We start from the raw sequence: 14,350 nt of genomic DNA on the forward strand, positions 1-14,350 counted from the left end.
TTTCCTCTTGAGCCTCCCTCCCACTGCCCCATCCCTCTCCTCTAGCTCATCACAGGGCACTGAGCTAAGCTCCCTGTGCTTTGCAGCAGCTTCCCACTAGCTACCTATTTTGTACATGGGACTATACATATGTCAGTTCTACTCTCCCAATTCATCCCTCCCTCTCCTTCCCCCACTGTGTCCACAACAGAGACTCAGAAAACTTGACATCTTGTTCCTGATGATTTCATGAAGTTCTAACCTCCCTTGGTTATTGAACACTTTCATGTCAGCTAAACAGAGATCCCTTGTTTCTCCACAGACTTCATAACATAAAGGAAATGTCCAGTTGGAGAAAAAAAAATGATGAGAAGGTTAAATGCTCGGTGGTGCCATTCTAGAATCCTAAGAATCAAGCAATCAATCCAACAGTCAATCATTTGAGTCCTTAGTGTCAGGCACGTGGTGTATAATGCTGGAGATTTCAGCTTGCTGATGGATGAATTATCTGGCTCCATGTCTCCTCCTGGAGCCTCATCCCGGATCTTCTCTTGACATGGGTTTTCTCCCACGCTTGTGGATTCCTGGATCCCACAGTGATGGCTGTTGGACGCCAGCCTCTGGCCAGTTTCCAATGTCTGATTGCGCTAGGTTGTAATACCACGTGACGTCAGCAGGTGCCTCCCTTCTATTAATAACACCCGATGTTTCCTGGCTGAAAATACCGGTTTCTATTCCACAAATGAGAAGGTAAAAGTAAACTTTGTGGGTCTGACGTTTCATTTAAAAATAAAAAAGTTAACTTGGAACGAAGAGTGACTGTGGGTAGTGAAGGGCATATACATTTTTTCTGGACTAGTCCCATTCAAGGGAACTTTTGGAAGTTTGCTTTGCCATCTGTCCTGTGTGATTTCTGTAGCCACTGGCCTTGTGTAACTGCTGAGTGCTTGACACCTGGCTCATCTGACTGAGAAACTGAATTGTAAATGTTATTTAATTTTAATTAAAGTTTAAATAGCCACACATGCCCGAGGGTCACAGCTTTAGAGTAACCTTTGTTTCTGTCATTTCAGCAAAGGAGAGAGCAGAGAGTAAATGGAGATTCAGCACAGCAGCCAGTTAAGGCCCCTGCTCACCACGTCCAGATGAGGGTTCAGCTTCAGTTAGTTTATTGTCAAGACAGTGGAACCAGAGCGATTTGGAGGTCAGTCTGGCCTTGCCACTTAATAGCTGCTGTGGCTTGGGGCAAGCAAAGTCATCTCTCTGAGCCTCAGTTTCTTCATCTGTAAATTGGCGATAATGATACCTTCCTCGAGACTCTGGAGTGCAGTGCTGCCTGAGGGTAACCTCTGCAGACAGTAAGAGCATCCCCTGCAGGCAACGATGACAGACATCTAGTTCTGAGCTTGTCTTCCTGCTCAGTGTCACCAGAGGGTCGTCTCCTAGGAGTCAAGGGGCTGTGTCAGCTTTATTCTCTGGAGGTCAATCAAAGGGCAGACCAGGGGGCTCTTGGGGCGGGGCGGACAGGGCGGGCAGGGCGGGCAGGGCGGGCAGGGATTGTCTTCATCCCCACTGTGCTCTCTGGACAGTTAACTCCGCAGGATCTTTGTCTGCTTCCTTCCTCCCGTTCTGGTCCAGCAGTCTGGTGCCTCTGTCTGGGTTATGTCAACCATCTTTTACTAGGGATTTTTGGGTCACCCTGAGGGGACACCCTCCGCCCCCTTCTCTCCCCCTGCCCCCTCCCCCGCCTCAGTCACTCCATCCTGAGCCCCAAGTGCTTGGGGGCCCCAACACACGTGTGAGATGCTGGGGATTTCCTTTGAAGCTGCCCTACCCGGAAATCCAGAAAGCTTGTTTAACGTGCAGATTCTGACTCAGGAGATCTGGGGGCCCCCCTGCCGAGAGACTGCGTGTCTTGTCATCTAGGGCGTTTCCTCAGCCTGGAGTTTTCAGGGCTCCCGAGGGTGAGAACCGCTGCTGTGACGTTGAGAATCCAGGATCTGTAGCAGAGAGGCCTTCCTGCCCTGCAGCGGGACAGGGAGAGGGCTCACCGCCTTCCTTAGGGAGACGGCCCCTAAGAGGGATCCAAACGGAAGTTCTGACGGATCAGCGGGGCATTGTGGTGAGTGCGGAATGAGTGTGGACTGGAGGGAGGTTCTGGTCAGAGAACTAAATGCCCAGACCACAGGTGATGGGCCTGTGCTGCCTGAGGTTTGCAGGATTTTTTTTCCCTTTTAATTTTACCATAACTTCAGGCTTACAGAAAAATCCCAAGAATAGAACAAAGAACTTGTTTTTTACTCTTCATCCATGTTCTGCGGGCAAGGATTGTCTTCAATCCCTGTGTGTGTGTGTGTGTGTTTCTGAATTATACGAGAACAGGTTGCAGCTAGGACACTCTACCTCCCAAAGCTTTGGTGGTATAATTCCAAAAAATACAAAGGACATTCTCTCCTGGAATCACAGGGTGGTTACCTGACTCAGGAACTTCAGTCAACCCAGTGACGTCGCCTCAGGCCTCATTCAGATTCAGATTTCACCAACTGTCCCAATATTATCCTTTTAAACAAAATGACATTTAGGATCGCAAGTTGCCTCTGGTGGTTCTCTCTCTCCTAAGCTACTCCGCAGGCTTTCACAACACTGACGTCTTTGAAGAGAAAGAGCCGGTCATGTTACAGATGCTCTCTTGGTTTAGCTGTCTGATGTTTCCTCAGATTAGACTCAAGTCATGCATTCTCAGCCAGAATTTTAGGGAAGAGATGCTGCTTTCTGCTCAGTGCATCGTGTTGAGAGAATGTGAGGGCAGTTTCTTGGTTTGGGAGATTGTAAAGCAAATTTGGGTTATAAACACTCCCAGTGAGAAGGAAAGTTAAGACCCAGGTAGTGGGATGGGATGAATTGAGAGAATGACATTGACATATATACGCTATCAATACTATGCATAAATAGATGATAACTAATGAGAACCTACTCTGGATACTATGATACTATTGATACTACGCATGAATAGGTAACTAATGAGAACCTACTCTGGAGCACAGGGAACTCTACTCATTGCTCACTTGTTGTTGTGGTTTAGTTGCTCAGTCGTGTTTGACTCTCTTGTGACCCCATGGACTGTAGCCCACCGGGCTTCTCTGTCCATGGGATTTTCCAGGCAAGAACACTGGAGTGGGTTGCCATTGCCTTCTTCAGGGAACTTTCCAACCCAGGGATCGAACCTGAGTCTCCTGTATTGGCAGGTGGATTCTTTACGGTGTCCTAAATGGGAAGAAATTTTTAAAAAGATGGGATATATGTATACATATGGCTGATTCACTTTGCTGTACGGCAGAAACTAACACAACATTGTAAAGCAGCAATACTCCAATAAAAATTAATTTTAAAAAGAGAAGTAAGAAATCAAAAGGACGCATACAGGGAAGCTGATGTGGTTTGTTCAAGCATCTGCGACTAACTCAGATTTGTGAAGGATGGAGCTGAGGTCCAAAGGCGGAGGACTCAAGTCAGAGAGGCAGGAGATAGAATAATGAAAAGCTGACGCCCAGAATGAGCTGAGGCTACAAAGAATGCTGGAGGCAACCACGTGGGCTTTGAAATTGCTTGCTTAAAATAACATAAATTTGCTTTTCTGTCAATAAAAAAATAGAATGTGCCTATTGTGGAAAATCCTGAAAGCATAAAGAAGAAGATAGCTACTCTCTGAGTCCTAAAACCAGTTGGAACCGCTGCAAATATTTTGGCTTCTTTTCTCCCAGCTTCCAGAAGGGGCTTTGAAAGCCGTGCTTGGAGCAAGAATCGAGATAAAGAAGAGCCAAGTCTTGTCTGCCCCCCAAAATAAGGAAATTCTGTCACATGCTGTAACACAGATACACCTTGAGGACTTTATGCTCAATGAAAGAAGCCAGTTACACAAGGACTCCACCTGGTGTCATGCTGGTGGGGACTGGTGAGAGGGCTGCCTGTGTGTCCACATCCCTCAGCGGGTCGTCTGTGAGCTGGGAGGAGGAAACCGAGTCCGGGGAGGCTGAGTGCAGGTTTGGGACCCAGAGCCACTGCCTCGTTCTTTGCAAAACTCAGAGGCTCATTCCAAAAGTTTGGGTCTAGGCAAATACATCACTGATTTGTAAAAACGAAAGGGGGAGGCAGGGTCTGTGATGGGGGCAGGTCCCAGCTTGAGATTAAGCTCTGCACACTTAAATTCAGACTGGAGAGGCTGGGGGGGTGGGGCAGGCAGGGAGCTTATGTCACCCAAAACAGCCTTCACAACCGTCTGACCAGGTGGCTATTTCTATTTTTTTTTCAGGTGGGTCCTTCTCATTTTTGTTTTACAGACAAGGAAACCAAAACTCAAACGTAGGTGATGTGTCAGACTCCATAAGCTCCCTACCCAGGTCCTTGGTCATCCAGAGGTCACCCCGAGAATCATATATGGCTGATGACTTCCTGTATTTCTGCACAAGGGTGTCCTCTGATCCTCTGAGGGTTGAGCAAGTTAATGCCCTCAACCAGGAAATTGATGGTAAATACCCCAATTTGTTTGCTTCTTGCTGAGACAATTTTTTTTAATTATGATAAAAGCACACATACCATCTTAACCGTTTTTGACTTTGCAGTGTTACCGGTAGGCACTTTGTCATGCAACAGATTTCTAAAACTTTTCATCTTGCAAAACTGAAACCATGTGCCCACTGAATAGCTCCCCGTTCCCCTCCCTCAGCCCCTGATAACCACCATTCTACTTTCTGTTTCTATGAATTTGACTACTTTAGATACTGTGCTTAAGTAGAATCATGCAGCATTTGTCCTTGTGTGACTGGCTTCTTTCATTTAGCATAAAGTCCTCAAGGTGTATCCATGTTGCAGCAAGTGACGGAATTTCCTTATTTTTTAAGCTGGAAAATATTCCACCATATGTATATATCACATCTTGCTTATCCATTCATCTACCGATGGACACCAGGGTCGCTTCCACCTCTTGGCTGTTGTGAATAATACTGCTGTGAACATGTGTGTGCAAATACCCCTTCGAGATCCTGCTTTCAATTATTTTGGATGCATACCGAGAAGTGGGATTGCTGGGTCATATGGCAATTTTAAGTTTCTGAGGAAACATCATAGCATTTCCCACAGAGGCTGCACCTTCTTATTGAGGAGATAATTGTGGGTCCCGGAGGGACTGGTCACCATGGTAACCTGCTCACAAATGCTCTCCTTCTATTGGCTGTCTTCTCTTCCTTTCTCCGCACTCTCCTACCTGTGTTTCCTGGAGTCCAGGTAAACTACAGGCACCAGGTCTTTATTGCAGAGTCTGCTTCTGGCCGGACCCTCAACTAAGGCCTGTCACTCGCCTGAGGCTACGCAGTTAGTAAGTGGCTCATCTGAATATCTATTGCTGTATAATAAGCCATCCCAAGTCTCGACTGCTTCAATTCAGTTCCATCGCTCAGTCTTGTCCAACTCTTTGCAACTCCATGAATTGCAGCATGCCAGGCCTCCCTGTCCATTACCAACTCCTGGAGTTCACTCAAACTCACGTCCATCGAGTCATCCAGCCATCTCATCCTCTGTCGTCCCTTCTCCTCCTGCCCCCAATCCCTCCCAGCATCAGTCTTTTCTAATGAGTCAATTCTTCGCATGAGGTGGCCAAAGTACTGGAGTTTCAGCTTTAGCCTCATTCCTTCCAAAGAACACCCAGGACTGATCTCCTTTAGAATGGACTGGTTGGATCTCCTTGCAGTCCAAGACAACAATTTATTGTCATTTGTGGTCCTGCCCATTGTCTGGGCTCGCTGGGTGGTCTTCATTTGAGGTCTACTGTGGCTGCAGACTGATGTTGATGGGCCCGGAGGCATCTGAAGGCTCGACAGGGCTGGCCATCTGGAAGCTGTCAGCCACCGCAGCCACAAGTGGTCTCTATGTGTTGGGCTTGCTCACAGTCCAGTAGCTGGCTTCAGAGAGAAGCATCCCAAGAAGGAATATTCCAAGAGGCAGGAACAGGAAACTGCCAGCCCAGCGGAAGGGGCCCAGTGTCTTTCCCACTACGTTTCTCTGTGGGAGAAAGCACAGTATAGGCTAATCCAGATGAAAGTGGGTGGAGAAATGGACTCCACCTCTTGACGGGCTCAGGAAGAGCATTGGGGCGGGAGAGATTTTGGTGTCCATCTTTGGAAAGTACAGCTGGCCACAGTGATGGGGCCAGGGTTCAGACCCAGGGAGTCCAAACTGAGAAATCATGACCTCAACCTCTAGCCTGCCTCCACCTAAGAGATGCATTCTAGGGAGTCCTGATGCTTCCAGGGGGCTGGAGAGCTAGCAATAATGGCAAACTTGAGAAATGCTGTTTTGATTTATTATGACCCCAATTTTATGTTCAGAGGGATGTGGTCTGGGGAAGTAGAGTTCTCCAGTGGACTGATAAAAGTAGAGATATTGGTAATCTTGAGGTTAGCTTTAGGACAATGATATACAGCAGAGCGTGATGAAGCTTCTTTGTAAGCATCAGGAAGGAGTGAAATGACCGTGAGGTGGGAAAACTTGGTGGGGGTGAGCTGAATAATCCTCCCACCCCACTGAGAAATCAGATCCTAATCCCTGGACCTATTAATGTTATAAGGAAAAAGGGTCTTGGCAGATGTAACAAGGATCTTTTTATTTTTTCAAAATTATTGAAATATGTATTTTTATATAAAAATATTATATGCTTTCTTGTTCATATTTATCTCCTCATCTGCTATGACAAGGATTTTGAGACATTATCTTGGATTGTCTGCCTGAACCCTAAATGCCATCATGTGTGTCCTTATAAGAGACAGGCAGAGGGGGGCCTACACATGGAGAGGAGAGAGTGAATTGGTGACAGAGCAGAGAAAGACTGAAGATGCTGGACTTGGATGCTGGAGAGATGCAGCCACAGCCCAGGAAGGCCAGTGGGCACTAGAGCTGGAAGATATGAGGAACCGGTTCCATCCCCAGAGCCTTCAGAGGGAGAAGAACCCTGCTCACACCTTGGTTTGCATCCAGTGATACAGATTTCAGATTTCTGACCTCTGGAACCTTGAGAGACTCTATTTCTGTAGTTTTAAGCCACCAGCTTTGTGGCACTTTGTTACAGAGGCTGCAGAAACTAAAACACAAGCTAAGATCACTTTGTTTGCAGACAGGCTGGTGAGTAGCATGAATGAGCTGTGTCCAGTCAGCATTCAGATAATGGATTGGCAAACTCACTTCCCTGGTGGCTCAGACAGTAAAGAATTTGGCTGCAATGTGGGAGACCCGGGTTCGATCCCTGAGTTGGAAAGATCCCCTGGAGAAGGAAATGGCAACCCACTCCAGTGTTCTTGCCTGGAGAATACCATGGACAGAGAAGCCTAGTGGGCTACAGTCCATGGGGTTGTAAAGAGTCAGACATGACTGAGAGACTAACATAAACTCATTGATAATGAGAGTATTTCTGGGGGATTTATGGCAGGTTGCACAGCTCTCTGCAACGTGTTTGTCATGAAGGGGTCTCTGGCCCCAAGCCGTGGTGGGGTCTGCAAAGAAGGGCCAGAGGGCTCTGCAGTTAGCTCTGCCCAGGTCACTGTTTCAATCAAGGTTACAGACGCAGATGGTGAGAGACTACGGCACCGGATATGAAGGTGATACAATGTTGGAGGTAAGAGTGAAAGTGGTCCCCAAGCTGAGATGAGTTAGTTATTTCAATAGCTTGGCACTTTATGGTGTTTTTTTTTTTTTTTTTTGCTGCACTGCACAGCATGTGGGATCTTATTTCCCCCATGAGGGACTGAACCAATGCCCCTAGCATTGGAAGCTCAGAATCTTTACCACTGGACCCCAGAGAAGTCCCTCAATAGCTTGGAACTTTAGAACAAAGCTAAGATGAAACAGATGAGAGAGATGGTTAGATTTTCAGAAGAACCCATTGCCAAGCACAGAATGGGTTGAGGAGTTCTGGCCAGGCAGTAGTTTCTTTGGAAAGGAGCTCAGGGCTCTATTTGTCAAGAGTATAGGTTTGTTTTTTTTGTTTGTTTGTTTTGTTTTTTAGAAGAACAGGATTTGGGACACTTTGTGGGAGGGCAGTGTCCTGTTCTTGGGGGGCTTGGGGGGAGGTCCTAGGCACTGACTGCTGGTTGGAATGTCTGGGATAACCCTTACATTTTTAACACTTCTTTCCTTTTTTTACAATGAGGGGCAGGAAGTAAGGAATCAGGAAACAAGTGTGCTGGGTCATTGACCCTGTCCATCCTCTCCCTTGCACCACTCTGCATCGTGCCCCTCAGCCCTTCAAACTTTACCACCCAGAACATGAAGCTACATAACACCATTTAATGTGTAATAAAATATAGTCGCCTAAGGCAACAAGAGTCGTTCACCGTATCACCATTTCTGTGGGTCTGGAATTCAAGAGCGGCTTAGCCATGTGGTTCTGGCTCAGGGTCTCCTGTGAGGTTGTCATCAAGGTGCAAGGTCTGCACTCATCTGAAGGCTTGACTGGGGTTGGAAGACTGGCTTCCAAGACGGCTCACTCACACGGATCAAGTGCTCACGCTGGCTGTTGGCAGGAGGCCTCAGATCTTTACCCTACAGACTCTCCACAGGGCTGCTTGGGGGTCCTCAGCATGTGGCAGCTGACTCTCCCCACGAGGTCTATCATAACCTAGTCACATCCTGCCATTTCCCAAACTGATCACACAGGTCAGCCCTATGAAACGTGGTGGGGGACCCATTGCCAGGAAGAGGTAGGGGTCCATTTGAAAGTTTGGTTACCATGGGAACATGAGGACGGGATGCCACGTGGCTGGAAGGTGATCAGGAGCTGGAGGGTGTGATGAAATCCTCCCCGACTCAGGTTGGCCTATTCCCAGCCCAACTCCAGGATGGAGATCTCTGCTTCCCCGTTCAGCCAGTGGTGCTTCTGCACGTGCCAGGAGGGATTGACGGCTTCCTTGGAGCCCTGCCAGGACGCGGTCCACAGAGCAGGCCTTCGGGTGAGGGTGATGCATCGTGAAGACAAGAACCATGGAGCCGCTGGCTGGAGACAAAGGCTTCCATTGAGGGGATGTGACACAGGGAGCCAGCCAGTCCACGGCCACCACCGCTGTCAGGAAACAATAGGCATTTCAAGAAGGCACCGGAGGTGCAGCTGAGCAGACAGTGACCTGTCACCGTGGCCTGCATCCCTCCCCACTCTGCTGTCTCAGAGGCTGTGCCAAGGTCCCTGGGATTTGTCTCAAACGGAAACTTGTTCAAACTGAAGTGAAGTCGCTCGGTCGTGTCCGACTCTTTGCGAAAGGGCTCTTTAAATCTGCAGTGTCTTCTGGGCTTCCTGCATGTTGTCCTGCCCAGTTCAGGGTGGCGCTTCTCTATCGTCTTCCGTCTGTGAAACGCAGTTACCCACGCGCTTTAGGTGAGAAGAGACAGGGAACCAGGAGAGGGTTTGTACAAGGCTGTTTGGAACGGCCGTGCCAGCACGTGGAGGTTCTGTCTGTGTCTGGGACTTCTAGCTGAGGTCGGGTGTCCAACAGGGAGCTGATGGACGTGCTGTGCCAGGAGCAGTGATGGGGGACCTGGACTCAGCCACAAGTCTGCTGGCCAGGGTGCTGTGGGCAGCTTGGGCCTTGGCATTGAGCAGAGCCACCAGCTGGATGCCGGTCTGTCCCTGTAGGTGTCATGCGACACAACGTTACAGATGAAGCCCCACTTGGCAATGACGTCTCCTAAGTGCTGAGAGCACAGGAGGAAATTCCATCACAAGGACTTTCCCCGGGAAATGTTCACTGGCTGCCTGGTCACCCAAGGCAGGGGCTCATGTGGCGGCCCTGACTGTCCCTGATGGAGCATCAAGAGGGAACATCTGTGGGAAAGACTGCTGTGCTTAGTCGCTCAGTCGTGTCTGATTCTTTGTGATCCCATGGACAGAGGAACCTGTGGTCTGCCAGGCTCCTCTGTCCATGGGATTCTCCAGGCAAGAATACTGGAGTGGGTTGTCATACCCTCCTCCAGGGGATCTTCCCAACCCAGTGATCAAACCCAGGTCTCCAGCACTGGAGGCCGATTCTTTACTGACTGATCCACGAGGGAAGCCCAAGAACACTGGAGTAGGTAGCCGTTCCCTTCTCCAGGGGATCTTCCCAACCCAGGGATGGAACCCAGGTCTCCCGAATTGCAGGCAGATTCTTTACTGTCTGAGCCACCAGGGAAGATTGTGCTGGTCAGGCTTAAAGATAACAGATAAAGTGGAAGGCTGCCCGAAATATTCTCGCAAACTGTTGGGGACGACAGACTGGTGTTTCAATCAACATTCAGCTGCTAAGGAATGGGGTGAGCTTTGCATATCAACTTGTGCCTCTGTGGGATGGCTGGCTGGCTTCCTGGCCTTCCAGCATCTGCCTCCTTTTTCCTCAGTCTCTAATTTTCTTCTGGGAAAACTGTTTGCCCTCTCCCCACTCAGATGCCATCAAACACTGCTAGAGGGGACCTTTTCCAGAAGTGAGCGTCACTCAAAGCCCACCCATGAGCGTGCCCTGATTTGGTTTACCTGGATGTTGGGAGTGCTGAGTCAGGTGAACTGTCCATAAATGGAACTAAAGTTTACTTGCAAGGGGGGAGTTTGTTATTTTCAAGATAACTAGTTAGCAATGTTTGTAAAATCAAAAAAGCATTTAGTTGTGCAAATAACTACTCCCTTTTCACTAAATTCATCATTTCTAATTGCACTGTGCACTTTCAAATCTGTTGTGAGCATGTATCTCCCACTGCTCCTCCTCTCTGCCTGTGCCCCACCCAGGCCCCCACCCCCTGGTCCCTGTCTACTCTGACCTGTGTCCCAGGATGCTGGACATTTAAGCCAGGACATCCTGTTTTCAGCAGGGTCCATCCAGGGGAGTGGTACGTGCAGGGTAGGAGAAAAGCAAGGTCTGGATATTGACCCCACACCCCCCCAGCTCCTTCCTTTCTGGGTCTGCATAGGTCAGGGACCTCCCTCCCCTAAGGTCCCCTGCTCCTGTCCAGGAATTCACGTGGGTCATTCTCTGGATCATCTGGGAAGGACCCCTGATATTGCTCACCCCAGGATTCTGCCTAACTCAGCACTGAATCCTCCTGCACCTTTGTCAACAGTTGCTTATCAAACTCCCCTCAAATTGCCCCATTTGAGTGCCCTCTGCGCCCCCAGGGACTGTGCCTGACACGATATTTGAAACTGTATTTTGTGCAATACTTGAACAAGTTCTGGGTGTCCTTTTCCTTTTTTGAAAACCTTAGGAATGATGCGCATGTGTGTGCTCAATCAAATGGCTATTGTCTGAACTTAAAGAGCAGAGGTGCCCTGGCCGGGAGGAGACAAGAGTAGCTGGGTGTTTTGTTCAGTGTAAGGCTCAACGGTGTTTTAAAAGTCATGGCTGCCGGGGAGCATGGACCAAATGGGATGATGGTGTGCCCCAGGGGTCTGTCCCCGGAGAGAATATCAGGGCAGGACTGGAGGACAGGGCGGCATGCTTGCACCGCACTGTCTCATGAGCTCCAGGCGGAAGCCAGGACAAGGGCTGGGGATGGAGCGAGGCAGTCAGGATGGAGAGGAAGGCAGTGTCTGCTTCTGAAGGGACCCTGAGACTTCCCTGGTGGCCTAAAGGTTAGGACTCCACATGCTCAGTGCTGAGGGTGCTAGGTTCAATCTCTGGTCAAGGAACTAAAATCTCACAAGCTGTGAGGGCAAAAAAAAAAAAAAAAAAGGATCCTGGGAGAGGACTCTAAAAGGACTTGTGCTCCAGACACTGGTGACAGTTACTGCAAAAACACCCTGGGGTTAGGGTGTAAAGGTCAAGGGAGTAAAGATTAGTAGGACACCCAGAAGATGTGGGGCCATGTGGCTGCAGAGCAGAGGAACATACAGCAAGGTGGGTGAGGTGCCTGTGATCAGTGAACAGAAGCAGGCTCCCCTCCCCGTACACATGTGAGTTGTTTTTGTGCAATGAGTGAAATGAGTGAAGTCGCTCAGTCGTGTCTGACGCTTTGCGACCCCACGGACTGTAGCCTACCAGGCTCCTCTGCCCATGGGATTTTCCAGGCAATAGTACTGGAGTGGATTGCCATTTCCTTCTCCAGGGGATCTTCCCAACCCAGGGATTGAACCCGGGTCTCCCGCATTGTAGACAGACGCTTTACCATCTGAGCCACCAGGGAAGTCATGGTTTGTGCAATAACGTCTATATTTATTGAGAGCGAAAGGACTGGTGAGCTGGAGGGGAAGCTTAGCTGGGTGTATGTGAGATGCAGCAGAGAAGGGAGAAGGACAGAAAGACAAAAGGAACCAGTCATAGACCCTGGCTTGGGTTCCTCCGTCACATCGGGGGCCCCAGTGTCCTCTGAGAATTTCCTCTTCCTCAAGTGGGTCTGAAGAAGGGTCTGTCATTTGTCGTTTTGAGATCATCGAGATGTTAGCATTGCTATCGTCACACGCATTTTCCAGACATGGAAACAAAGGCTGGAGTGGGATGCCCTCCTGGCCTCCACTCTGTCAGGACAACAACAGACCAGCAGCAACTCAGTGGCGGTCACGAAGGACATTTTCCCAATGGAGAGGCTGTTCACAGCCAGGTGGGGAGAGTGGAGAGAACTCCAAGGGCTGATGAGGTGTCCACTAGCAACGCTGGCCAGCAGAGCTCAAGGAGAGGAGCTCCAGTTGCTGGCTAGCTGGGGGACGGGGTGGATCAATGCCCTGAGCCCTCCCTGCATCTCCTTCCAGTCTCCCCAAGGCTGTATCCACCAGGAAGAGGGGGACCAGACCCCCAGGCAACACAAGCCCTCACTTCAATCGCTCTTTGTGACCCCATGGACTGCAACGTGCCAGGCTTCCCTGTCCTTCACTATCTCCCAGAGCTTGCTCAAACTCATGTCCATGGAGTCAGTGATGCCATCCAACCATCTTGTCCCCTGTCGTACCCTTCTCCTCCTGCCTTCAATCTTTCCCAGCATCAGGGTCTTTTCCAATGAGTCAGCTCTTCATATCAGGTAGCCAAAATATTGGTGCTTCAGCTTCAGCATCAGTCCTTCCAATGAATATTCAGGGTTGATTTCCTTTAGGATTGACTGGTTGGATCGCCTTGCAGTCCAAGGGACTCTCAAGAGTCTTCTCTAACACCAGAGTTTGAAAGGATCGATTTTTCAGAGCTCAGCTTTCTTTATTGTCCAACTCTTAGACTACTGGAAAAACCATAGCTTTGACTATACGGACCTTTGTTGGAAAAGTAATGACTCTGCTTTTTAATAAGCTGTCTAAGCTTGTCATAACTTTTCTTCCAAGGAGCAAGCATTGTCTTTTAATTTTGTGGCTGCAGTCACCATCCACAGTGATTTTGGAGCCCAAGAAAATAAAATCTGTCACTATTTCCATTGTTTCCCATCTGTTTGCCATGAAATGACGGGATCATATGCCGTGATCTTAGTTTTTTGAATGTTGAGTTTTAAGCCAGCTTTTTCACTCTCCTCTATCACCTTCCTTGAGAGGCTCTTTAGTTCCTCTTTGCTTTCTGCCCTAGAGCTGAGCTTTCCAGGGCTTGGAGGGCAGGACAGGTCCTAAGCCTGCAGTGCCTTTCTGGAGAAGCCAGTGAGGGTGCTCATCCCTGGGCTGTGGTGTCCAGGAACCCAACACACAGACCTTCTCTCCCTGCCCCTCCTTCCAGGCTCTACTTTCTTTCTCCCCACCTCCCCAACTGCCGAGAGCAGGGGAAGGGCCTACAGAATGTTTCTCCTTGCTCAAGGCACCCCTGCCTGATGCCTGACAGATGGGGGACAAATGTTTTTTGCATGTGAGGGAAACAGGGGCTGAAAGGAGGCCTGGGATGAAGTTCTGCACCAGAGGGACCCGTGCCAGCCCAGTGAAGGCAGGTATTTGCCAGGTGATGCCCCAGCACAGGGAGGGATGGCAAGGAGGCTGGAAGGGGAGGTCACAATGCATTCGTGGGCAGTTCCTATGGGGCACCTGGGACCCCATCCTGCTGGGACCACCCGAGGAAGTGGGTGGGATGCGCCCCAGAATTGTCCTACCCAGAGAGGAAGCTGCAGGAAGCATCCAAAGGCTCCTGACCCTCGTGGGTGGAGGTGGCTCCTGGCAGCACCAGACATCGCTCCCAGACCTCACCACCCCCATTCTGTCTGTCCCCCATCGCCCACAGCTGCTGTCTGAGCACCTTCAGCTGGAGGAAGGAAGCCCTGCGGGTGCTCAAGGTGGAGGCCCAGCCTTCAGTTCAGTGGGCTTGGAGGAGGCCCACCTACTGAGCACCTGCTGTGTGCACTTGGGCAGCCAGAGACAAGGCACCTGCTGAGGTTGGCACCTGGCCTGGAGATGCTGCCGTGGACCTGAGCTTGC

At 49.7% G+C, this 14,350-nt stretch overlaps 1 long non-coding RNA gene across 3 annotated transcripts; it reads left to right on the top strand.

Moving 5' to 3' along the window:
* The first annotated feature begins 1,921 nt into the window (after nucleotides 1–1,921).
* On the top strand, nucleotides 1,922–8,348 carry LOC120868989. Of its 3 annotated transcripts, XR_005722374.1 has the most exons (6): nucleotides 1,922–2,101; nucleotides 3,741–3,910; nucleotides 4,317–4,504; nucleotides 6,792–7,149; nucleotides 7,586–7,639; nucleotides 8,030–8,348. It is a non-coding gene; the product is annotated as an uncharacterized LOC120868989 (long non-coding RNA). The 3 variants fall into 3 exon arrangements; XR_005722373.1 differs by lacking the exon at nucleotides 3,741–3,910 and having other exon boundaries at nucleotides 1,928–2,101; XR_005722372.1 differs by lacking the exons at nucleotides 1,922–2,101; nucleotides 3,741–3,910; nucleotides 4,317–4,504 and having other exon boundaries at nucleotides 6,726–7,149.
* The last annotated feature ends 6,002 nt before the right edge of the window (nucleotides 8,349–14,350 follow it).

The sequence above is a fragment of the Oryx dammah genome, unplaced genomic scaffold (genome assembly GCF_014754425.2).
Source record: "Oryx dammah isolate SB20612 unplaced genomic scaffold, SCBI_Odam_1.1 HiC_scaffold_10, whole genome shotgun sequence".
Taxonomy (NCBI): Eukaryota; Metazoa; Chordata; class Mammalia; order Artiodactyla; family Bovidae; genus Oryx; species Oryx dammah.